At 37.5% G+C, this 10,505-nt stretch overlaps 1 pseudogene; it reads right to left on the minus strand.

Moving 5' to 3' along the window:
• LOC124104098 (high mobility group protein B1-like) overlaps positions 1–6,024 on the minus strand; it is a 68,385-nt pseudogene extending 62,361 nt beyond the window's left edge.
• Positions 6,025–10,505: the final 4,481 nt, after the last annotated feature.

Here is a 10,505-nt window from a genome sequence, read left to right on the forward strand (position 1 = left end):
TGCCATCTTGTCAACTGTGCAGCAGTGCTCTGGTGGTCCAGTAAGGCGTGAGCTAGACACAGACGCTAATGTCAAGTCCAGAGCAAAATGCCTACTTCACAACAAGAGAGGCAGAAGGGGGGCTGTACAAGGGAAAAGCTGCAACTGACAGCTCAGTATGAAATCAAGATTTCTAGAAGGCACATCCAAGGGAAGGCACAAGGCACTTTGTCTTTTCCTAATTCCAAGTGGTACAAAAATCAACTATAAGAAATAAAAACTCCAAGCCTTTTAGGGCAGGTAGGGTGGCTCATGTCGCCTACCTGTAAGGAAATCTTAGTAAAGAAATTAAAATAAAAATTGGCTACAGACCAATAAATCCACTGAGATACCATCCTAAGAAAAAATGAAACTACTCTATAGAAATAGTTTTACAATCCAAGGGGCATGGGAATCCTCAAGGTGTGGAAAATTCTTGCTGAAAGGAAGCTCACAATTAAAAGGAAAAAAATTATAAGTCACAAGTGGAAATGATCTTCCCTAAGTGAGAGTAAGCAGACAGAACAGGAAACAATAGACTGAGAATTTAATGTAATAGAACTATGAAGGAGGCAATGAAACTGTATTTAAAATGTATTTAAAATGATTAAACAGATAAAATATAAAACATGTTGCAAGAAGATAGTGTATAATAAGAAGAAATATATTTGGAAAAGAATCATGTTGTCCTTCTAGAAAATAAAAAGAAAAACAGAATCACTGAAATTTAGAATGAAATAAATGGTGTCATAACACCATGGCTGTCATGACAAAGGACCGCAGACTGGACACCTTAGAACAGAAATGCATCACCTCATTGTTCTAGAGGTTGCAAGTCTGAAATCAAAGTGTTGGCAGAGCAACGCTCCCTCTTAAGCCTGTGAGGAAGAATCCTTCCTTGTCTTTTTCAGCTTCTGAGAGCCCCAAGATGCTCTTTCACTTATAACACTGTCACTCCAGTCTTCTCATGGTGTTCTCTTTCCCTCTTCTCCCTAATCCTCCCTCCAGGCATGTCTCTGTGTCCAAATTTCCCCTTCTTATAAGAATACCAGCCATAGTGGATTAGGACCCACGTGAACAACCTTCATTTTAATTGTATAACCTCTATCCAAGACCCTGTGCCTATAATGGTCCTTTTCCATCATCCCTTTGCCTCAGAGTGGGAATCTTCAACTGTCCAGATGATCAACAAGAAAGTATTCCCCTCCTTGTGGCTAAGTCTCTACCACCGCAATGGGCTGCTTCCATTACAGCCAAAGATCCTGTCTGTTCATTTTTCAGTGGCAGATATTGTGGCTTCTGATTTAACCTAATTATATTTCCCTTGCCTTAGTTGGAATAGAAGGTATCAAGTTCTTCCTAATATATATATGGAGACACATGTTGAAAAAATCTCAGAAACTGGGATTCTAAACTAATAGGACTCTAAGCAAAGAATTACGTATTTCTCATTTCCCCCATACAGTTCTTTTATGGGAAACTGCAACAACTTTGCTTGGTATCTAAAGATTAACAATACCAGTCATACTCTTATCTGTTTGTACAAGAAAGAAAAATCTTTACATGGTCGCACCCAGAGCTTTGGAAACTTTCCCAAGTTTCTGTTGTAACTGTCTCATTTCAGCTGTTAATCCTGTGTTATCTCCAAATGATCTTGATACACTGTTAGAGGATATATCTGAGCCCACAGGAACAGGGCTATTGGATAGAGAACAAGGGCTTTGTAGTAGATGGCCTGTGCCTCTGTGAACTAGTAACACACCACCTCCCCCTGTGGCAGATACAAATTCACCACGGTCAACCTGTCTTGTCATCACTGAATGACTGAGTCTCCAGACAGATGCTTGGAGAAAACATTTTGCTAGGGGCTGAAGCACAGCTCAGTGGTAGATTTTGTGCTTAGCATGTGCAAAACCCTGGGTTTGAACCCCATCATCATAAAATAAAAGCAAATGTCTTCTAGATTAAGAATAAAGGGGGGCATTTTCCAATTGCATATTATTTCTGTTGGTCAAAGATGTTCCGAAATAAAATACAAATCTCTTGGTCTAAGATCATTTTTTAAAAAGGCCCTATTTTCTGCAAATCAAAGCTACAGTGAAATTTCATCTCACTTCCATCAGAATGGCAGCCATCAAGAATATAAATAATAATAAATGAGAGGAGGTGAGGAAAAAAGAACACTTCCACAGTGTTGGTTAGATTATAAATTAGTACAACCACAATGGAAATCAGTATGGAGATTTTTCAAAAGAGTAGACCCAGCTATACCACTCCTCAGTATTCATCCTAAAGAATTAAACTGATCATACTCTAAACTGCATACCTATGTTTATAGCAGCACAATTCACAATAGCCAAACTATGGAAACAGTCTTGGTGTCCATCAGTGGAATGTATTGGTAAAGAGAACATGGTATACTCACACAATGGAGTTTTATGCAGCCATAAAAAAGAATGAGAATATGTCATTTGTAGGAAAAGGAGTGGAACTTGAGAACATTATGTTAAGTGAAATAAGCCAAACTCAAAGTCAAGGTTCATAGGTTTTTTCCTCATATGTGAAAGTGACAGAGAAAAAAGGGAAAGGGAAAAAAATGTACAAGGGAGTGCTCATAAAAACAGAAGGGAAACTGGTAGAGGAAGGGAACCAGGGGAGAGAAGAAGAGAGGGAAAGAAAAGGTACTAGGGAACAGCCAAATAATTGACTAAATAATACCATTATATTGTGTACATGTACAAATATGTAACAATGTGTAATTATCATGCACCAATGAAAAATGTTTTAAAAGAAAGAACTCATTCCAGAAGATGAACACTCTTTTTGTAGGACAGTACTCCCATCCTGCATTACTGGAAGTTAGGACATATCTTTTTTAATTTATATTTTTAGTTTTTATCAGACCTTTTATTTTTCAACATATCTTTTCTGAAGGACTCAATTTAACCAAAACAAATGGGGTTAACAGGAGATCATATACAACAGGAGAGAATCAACAAAAGGGAAGACAAATCCAAAAATTATACAGAATATAGTGTAGAAAAAAAAATTATCTACATACATACACACACACAGGGCGAGGGGGCGGAGGATACAAGAGAGAGAGGATACAAAAGTTAGAAGTTATGGAGGACAGATTATGATCCAGTATATATTTCTAAAGAGTTCCAGAAAGATGGAGTAAAAAGTATGAGAGGAAGCAATATTCAGAGAAATAATGGATGCAATTTTTCTAGAACTTAGGAAAACATATTTTTAGATCCAAGAAACACAATAAAATAGAATAAAAATAATTCTACAGCTATACATATCGTAATGAAACTTCAGATTATCACAAATAAGATCTTAAAAGAAATTAGAGGGTTTGAAAGGCACACTGACTACAAAGACTAGACTTATGGCAGGTTTCTCAGCATCAATAAAAAACAAAACAAAAGTAATCTTTGTTGTAAATAAAATGTGATTATATATACAAAGGAATATTATTCAAATATGATTAGATACACAAAGGAACATTATTCAATCATTTAAAAAGAATGAAATGTTGTTATTTGTGGCAACCTGAATGGAACCGGAGGACATTATGCTCAGTGAAATAAATAAGACACAGAAAGACACATACTGCACAAATATTTCTCACATAAAAAAGTTGATTTCACCTAGAACATAGAACAGTGGTCATCAGAGGCTAGGAAAACAGTACGGAGGAGGAATTGAGGGAAATTGGACAACAGTTGTCAAAGTGCAGTTAGATAGGGTGAATAAGTTCTACTGTTCCACAGCACAGGGGATTTGAATGCTCCCAACACACACACACACACACACACACACACACACATACACACGATAACTATTTGCTAGGAAAGTGCTGATGATCCTGATTTAATCTTTACACATTGCATACAGGTATCAAATCAAGCTGTATCCCATAAATATGTACATTATGTATTGATTTTTTTCTAAAAAAAACCTTATTTATTATTTGAATTAAGATTTTTTTAAAAAATCTGTGTTGGTAGAAGTCTAGATAATGTTTAGCCTTTGGGGGACAGTAGCTAACAGGGAGAATGAGGGCCTCTGGGGTGCTGTCTACACATTGGATTTCTCGATTTAAATTCTGACCACATGTATGCATTGACTGCATTCATGCGGTATGTGCTTTCTAACATGTACGATGTATTTTGACACAAATATTTGAAGACCAGAAGAGAAACGAACAGTATCTTCAAAGTGTTGAGAAGAAATCAGCAAAAATGATCACTCATGTAGAATGACAAAATAAAGACATTTTCAATCTAATGAAGATTTTGAGACTTTCCTCTTCCCTACCTTGCTGAAAGAACCACTAAAGGAAGTACTGTGGTAGGAAGAGAACTGAATTCAGAATGAAGGCATACCGTTGCCAGGTAGTGAGGCAAGAAATTAATAAATGTGTGAGATAAATCTAAAGCTTTCACTGAAAAACCAATGGTAAACATGACTTGTTTTTAACAAAGAATCAAAATTCTGGGGGAAAATAGCATTGATGGTAAGATGAATCTTTGGATATTATTTGGGAGAAGGGAAAATACTACATTTTGACTTTAAGAATGCATGTTAAAAAGTCAATGACCACTGAAAGATACGAAATAAAACAAGCAGGGGCAGGAAAAAGGAATAAAGAGAAAGTCTAGTTTATCTAAGAGAAGCAAATGAGGGTGGGGAGAGAGGGAAAAGACAAGGAGAAGGAGAGGGACAAGGAGGGAGCAAGAGAAAGAAATAAGCCAGGAAAAGGCACAGAATACTGAAACAACAAACAAGATGATTGAAAAGAGTCCAAAGAAATCATGTTTAAATCATGAAATTCAAATGACTAAACTGGGCAGCTAAAGACAAATGTTCTTTTCTTTTACTGATATTAGAAGCATTCAGAATGTCAACAAAACAGCTACAACTTTTTTTTTTTTGCAATTAGAGTGGTATTCAGTTAATAGAACAACAATTATTTTGTATAAAGCTGCATCAGAGACAACTGAAGATGAAAAAGTACTGTCCTCATATACAACTAATCCTGCTATGTTCCCATCAAGAACCTGCCTTAAATTTCCATATACTACAAAGCAAGGTTAGTGGTCATTGAAAATACCACCAGGACAGGGCTATGGAGACCCAGTCAGTCGTGCAACTCTACAAAAAAGACACTGTACAATTTAAAAACAAATCTTACACAGCCTTACATTTAAAAACCTTTTTTATTTAAAAGGAGTGAGTGTGTACAGGGAGGTTAAATGCTTTATAGAAAAAAAAAAAACTTGTATCAGAACCAACTGATTCATCATCATCATCTTCACTTTCTTCATTTTCTTCTTCCTCCTCCTCTTCATTTTCCTCCTCTTCCTTCATTTGCTTGCTTTTTCAGCCTTAACAACTCCCTTTATTGCCACATCCAGCGTGTCTTTAGCTCGGTAGGCAGCCATATCCCTTCTGTATTTTTCCTTCAGCTTAGCAGCTTTCTTTTTGTAAGGCTGCTTGTCATCTGCAGCAGTGGGATTCCACATCTCTCCCAGTTTCTTTGGGACATCACCAACAGATAGGCCAGGATGTTCTCCTTTGATTTGGGGCGATACTCAGAACAGAACATGAAGAAGGCCCAACGGAGGCCTCTTGGGTGCGTTGGGATCCTTGAACTTCTTTTTCGTTTCCTCTTTAGGAGGGATATAGGTTTTCATTTCTCTTTTATCACAAGACTTGTCCACCTTTGCCATGTCTTCAAGTCTTCTTTTCTCTTTACCAGACATGGTCTTCTGCCTCTGTGAGCACTTCTTACAAAACTCTGAGAAGCTGACTAAAGCATCTGGGTACTTCTTGTGCTCCACCCAGCAAATTTGCACAAAGAATGTATAGGATGGCATTTTGCCTCTCAGCTTTTTAAGACTCTCCTTTGCCCATGTTTAGTTGCTTTTCCTCAGCAAGGCACAGAGTCGCCCAGGGTCCATCCGGCTCCAACTTGCCCGGTGCTATCTCCATGGACCTCTATGTATTGCAATGGCTGTCATTCTTGTGTTTTTAATAATTCAGTTATATTCTTACTGGAAGAGACATACATGAAATATAATGACCCAAAAATCTGGGAGGGAAGAATGGGGAATAGATATATCAGTCAAATACAAACCCAAAGAAAGTTTAAAACTATTAAGATCAAAAAAAAAAAAAAATTAAGGGGACAAACCCTCATTAGAAGTTAAGAAAGTCTCCAGTTTATGAGAAATAAAAGGACCAGTTCTCCAGGGATATATAACAATCATGAGATTGAATGAACCAAAGAACATTACTTCAAACTTTTTGAAGCAAAAAATTTAACCAAATTACAAAGAGAAATTGATAAATTCTCTAAAATGCTGGGAGATTTTTAACACTCCTGTTTTAGACTCATAAGTCCACTTAACATGCAGACATCTCATCTTCATAACCAGACTTTAAGATCCTTGGGAGTTGGAGCGATTGTCTTCTGCCATGTTCCCCAGTACACAAGATACAAGTCCTCTTCCTCTAAGAATTCCCAAATATAACACCTGCTCATATAGATGTGGAAAAACTAAGAGCTATAGGCAAGTGCAAAGTACAGAAGGAATGTGCTAATAATTTATTACTGACAGTAGACACTTCTTTTAACAAGCAAAACTATTACAAATAGAATAATTAATGAAGACATAGAATAATGGATTGAAAGGAAAAAGAAAATTATGTCACTGTACTTCTGCAGCATTTATGAGACACCAGGTTCATCTCTTAAATAATTGAATTACTATCTAAAAATTGCTGGAAGATCACTTATATCCATTCTAAATGGAGGGAAAAAAAAAATGCCCCTAGAAAGATTAAGAACTGTAAACAAAATTTGCATTGACTTAAGTTGAAACAATAGCAATGCTGCTACCCTCTAGTGGCAGAGTACAGCAAACCAAACATGACAGTGAAGATAATTAGGAGTTGTCTTCCTAACAAAAGTATTAAGCTGTGGACCAGAGTTGCTGTGATATGTTTAATCAATGTCCATTTTTACTGTCATCTTTAGCATCGTTTTTATTGTGCCCAGCCTATAGCTAAGTACTTTTGTAATGATAGGAATTTCTAGGCCGTCAAACGGGATGAGGGCTGCAAGGTCCTTCGTAGCAGGGCAAACAGTGTTCAGCACACAGCCTTTGGCTATTTTTCTCAGAAGGGGACAGTGCAGTCATCAGACACTTGGAGGCTTCTGGCTTTAAGTTCTGTCCTTGAGTTCTTTAAGTTCTGTCCTGAGGATATCCATCCTGGAATAGAGGGCCATTTTCATGTGACCCATGAGTGACAGAGAGAAGGAATAGAGGGACTTTCATCACAACTCAGTAGGTCCCATTCCATGCGCAAGTGGGTCCCACCCAGTGGGCTGAAAATTGTATAAATTCATTTTAAAGAGAAGTTAAAGTTCTGATTTTTATTTGTCAAGAGATTCTTATGGCGAATGCCAGGCAGCAGTTTCATTATTTCTCTTTATAAATGTAGTTCCCAAATGGAATTTGTTGAGAAGGCCTAGCATGCTTTTTACCCTAGGCTATCATCTCCACCCATGCCCTAGGGTGGGCTTTGGACAAGCCACTTTTTAAACAGACAGTTTTAGGAGCCTTTCAAATCTTCTCTTCTACATAAAATAATACTCTTTTATAATTTGTGTTATGTTCCCTAAAGTTTGAGTCATTTTATTGCGAGATTTTTAGACCAATCAGACGGAATCCTCAATTAAATGTGTGTTAAAATCTTTTATAAGAATTAGGTCTACAAACTGGGCAAAGGAGCTGGAACTGGAGACAAATACTAAAGGAATGAGAAGCCAACCTGAAGATGGTCTGGCAGTCTAAAATGCAGGGATCAGAATATCCTGCCTTAAATGTTCAATCTGTGAACTTTACACAAAAGGAAATTTGGGAATTGTGAAATCCAATCAGTCACCAGTCTACCTGTTTGGTGATTTTTATGTTTATAATCGATAATTAAAGATCCAATGAACAAGCTGCCTGCTCAAACATTCTGCTACCAGAACAGCCCAGAGAAATGTACAACACTAAGTGTTGAAAAGGGCGTGGCATATGTGGAATACTCTCGGACAGTTGGTGGAAGTGTAAGATGCATCAACCATTGGAGAACCATTGGCTATTTCTTAAATATCTCCCCTGTGACCTAGTAAGTGGTGCTTCAGATGAATAAAAGTGGATTCACAAAAAGACTCATACACAAAGAGCACAAGTTCTTTATTTTGATGAAGTCTCATTTATCACTTGTTTATTTTAGTTTATGTTTTTGGTGTCTTATCTAGGAAAATTTGTTTATCCCTAGGGTTATAAAGATTTTTCTCTATTTTCTCTTAGCAGTTTTATGCTTTTAGCATCTATATCTAGGTCATGATCCACTTAGAGTTAACAAAATATTGGTACATGTTTATAGCAGCTTTATTCATAACGGCCCCACATGTGCATCAACAAGAAGATGGATAAACTCAGTGTGGTATATCCACACAGCAGCAAAAAGGAGTGGATAATAATCACACACCGACATGAGTGACTCTCAAAAATACGGTGTTGAGTAAGAAAAAGGAGGCACAAAAGCATACACTGCATGTTTCCATTTATGTGGCGTTCAACAAGCAAATCCAATGGCAGAAGTCAGAACAATCGTTGCCAGGGCTGGAGAATGAGGGATGCTTAGAGGAATGGTGCACAAGGGAACTTTCTAGAAGTTGAAAATGTTCCATAACTTGTTTTGAGTGGTGGGTTCCAGAAATTGACTGGTTAAAACGCTTCAAACTGTATACCCTTAGGAATTGTGCATTTTATTATGTGTACATTAGATCTCATAAATAAGAACATTGCTAACTTCTCTACTGATATTGCTCTGATGTATTTAATTCACCAGAAAACACCTTCTAAGGCACAAGACTATCTTGCCAGAAAGTAAGTAAAAGCATCTTGAGCCTTTTGGGTCTTGTCCTTGCACAGTACAGCTGCAGAAAAACTGTGAGGCAGAAAGGCAAAACCAAAGCAGGGTGCACTCACACCTCCAAGGGAAGAGGCAACTCTTCTGTATTCTGCTATTTAAAAAATTAGTAACAGCAGGCTCTTGAATCTCTGCCACTCTCCCTCACTAGGACTGGTTAAGTGACAATGAATGGGATCCATTTTTTTTTGTTAATTTAATATTGAATAGTTTTATTTCCAAAACAGGGACATGCAGCAGATTCCCAGGTTTCATTTTGAATTCAGTGTTCCCACTTCATCCATTATTCATCCACGCTGCACTTTTCTTGGTTTATGATTTTACTAAATTTCTTCATTTGAATTATGGCCTTGTGGTCAACAGCAGGCGATATATTATTCTTATATAATTTTTAAATACAAAGGCAAATGGCATGGAACAATTAGAATCGATGGCTTGGGAGTCAGGCACTTGGATGTCATAGGCAAACACTGTGCTCTTGACTTTAACCTATGGGTTCCACTTCACGTGGGTTGTATTTTTCATACATCAGGGGTTTTTATAAATTTACTATTCAATCCAGCAGCCCTACTTTGTTCACAAAATATAAGCAAAACAAATATGTCAGGGTAATGATGCCAGGATTCTCCCTTATTGAAAAAAGCAGTTTATTAATACCTTATTGCTACAAGCTAGATCTTATTATCATCTTGGGTCATTTAGAATCTTATTAGGTATTCTGCTGGTGGATGAATAATCCTGTGATAAATTCTTTGCCATGTCCTTCACAGTTGTCATAGCAGGATCATAAACAGCATTTATAACAATCTAGCCTAGAGGAAGCGGCTGACAATGGTCTGCTTAGCATGCAGGAAATATTCAGATCTGCTGTGTCTGGTTAGACACAAGCCCACGAGAGAGCTCCTGAAGTTAAATGTAGCGTGGGTTTCTCTGAAGATTCCCCTTTGAAAAAGGCATGAGGTCAGGGACGTGGGGACCCAAAGCACTTTGGAAGCCACAGATAGCTTCTTGCCACCAAATCTGCCAGGCAGCAGGGGAAGGCCAAAGGCACAGGCCATATTATTCCTGACAGGCTGTTCAGGTCTTTATTCAGATCAAGGTACCAATTATTTTATGTTGGCTGGGTTTTTTTTTTTTTTTCTCATTTTGACTTCACATACAAAACTGATTTGCCCATATTACTGCTGTGTCTAATTAGTACATTTGATGAGGAGATCCAAAGAGGAACAAGAGTATGGGTATAATTCCCAGCCTAAGCCAGGTACTTCTGCTGTATTCTAGAACTGCAGATTTCAGCATTGAGGAAAACCCATGATACATACAGACAGACAGACTTATATTCTTGTTCACATGCAGAGAACTGCAGATAGAATGGTACAGATCTACTACCACTATTCCCCGGAAAACCCATACAAGAGACAAACAAGCCAGTCTGATATTTTTCTAACCTCATTTCCTAACACTCAGATCACAACTTATCC

The sequence above is a fragment of the Marmota monax genome, unplaced genomic scaffold, assembly GCF_021218885.2.
Source record: "Marmota monax isolate L192 unplaced genomic scaffold, Marmota_monax_Labrador192_F-V1.1 WCK01_AAM20220418_F8-fsc00001, whole genome shotgun sequence".
Taxonomy (NCBI): domain Eukaryota; kingdom Metazoa; phylum Chordata; class Mammalia; order Rodentia; family Sciuridae; genus Marmota; species Marmota monax.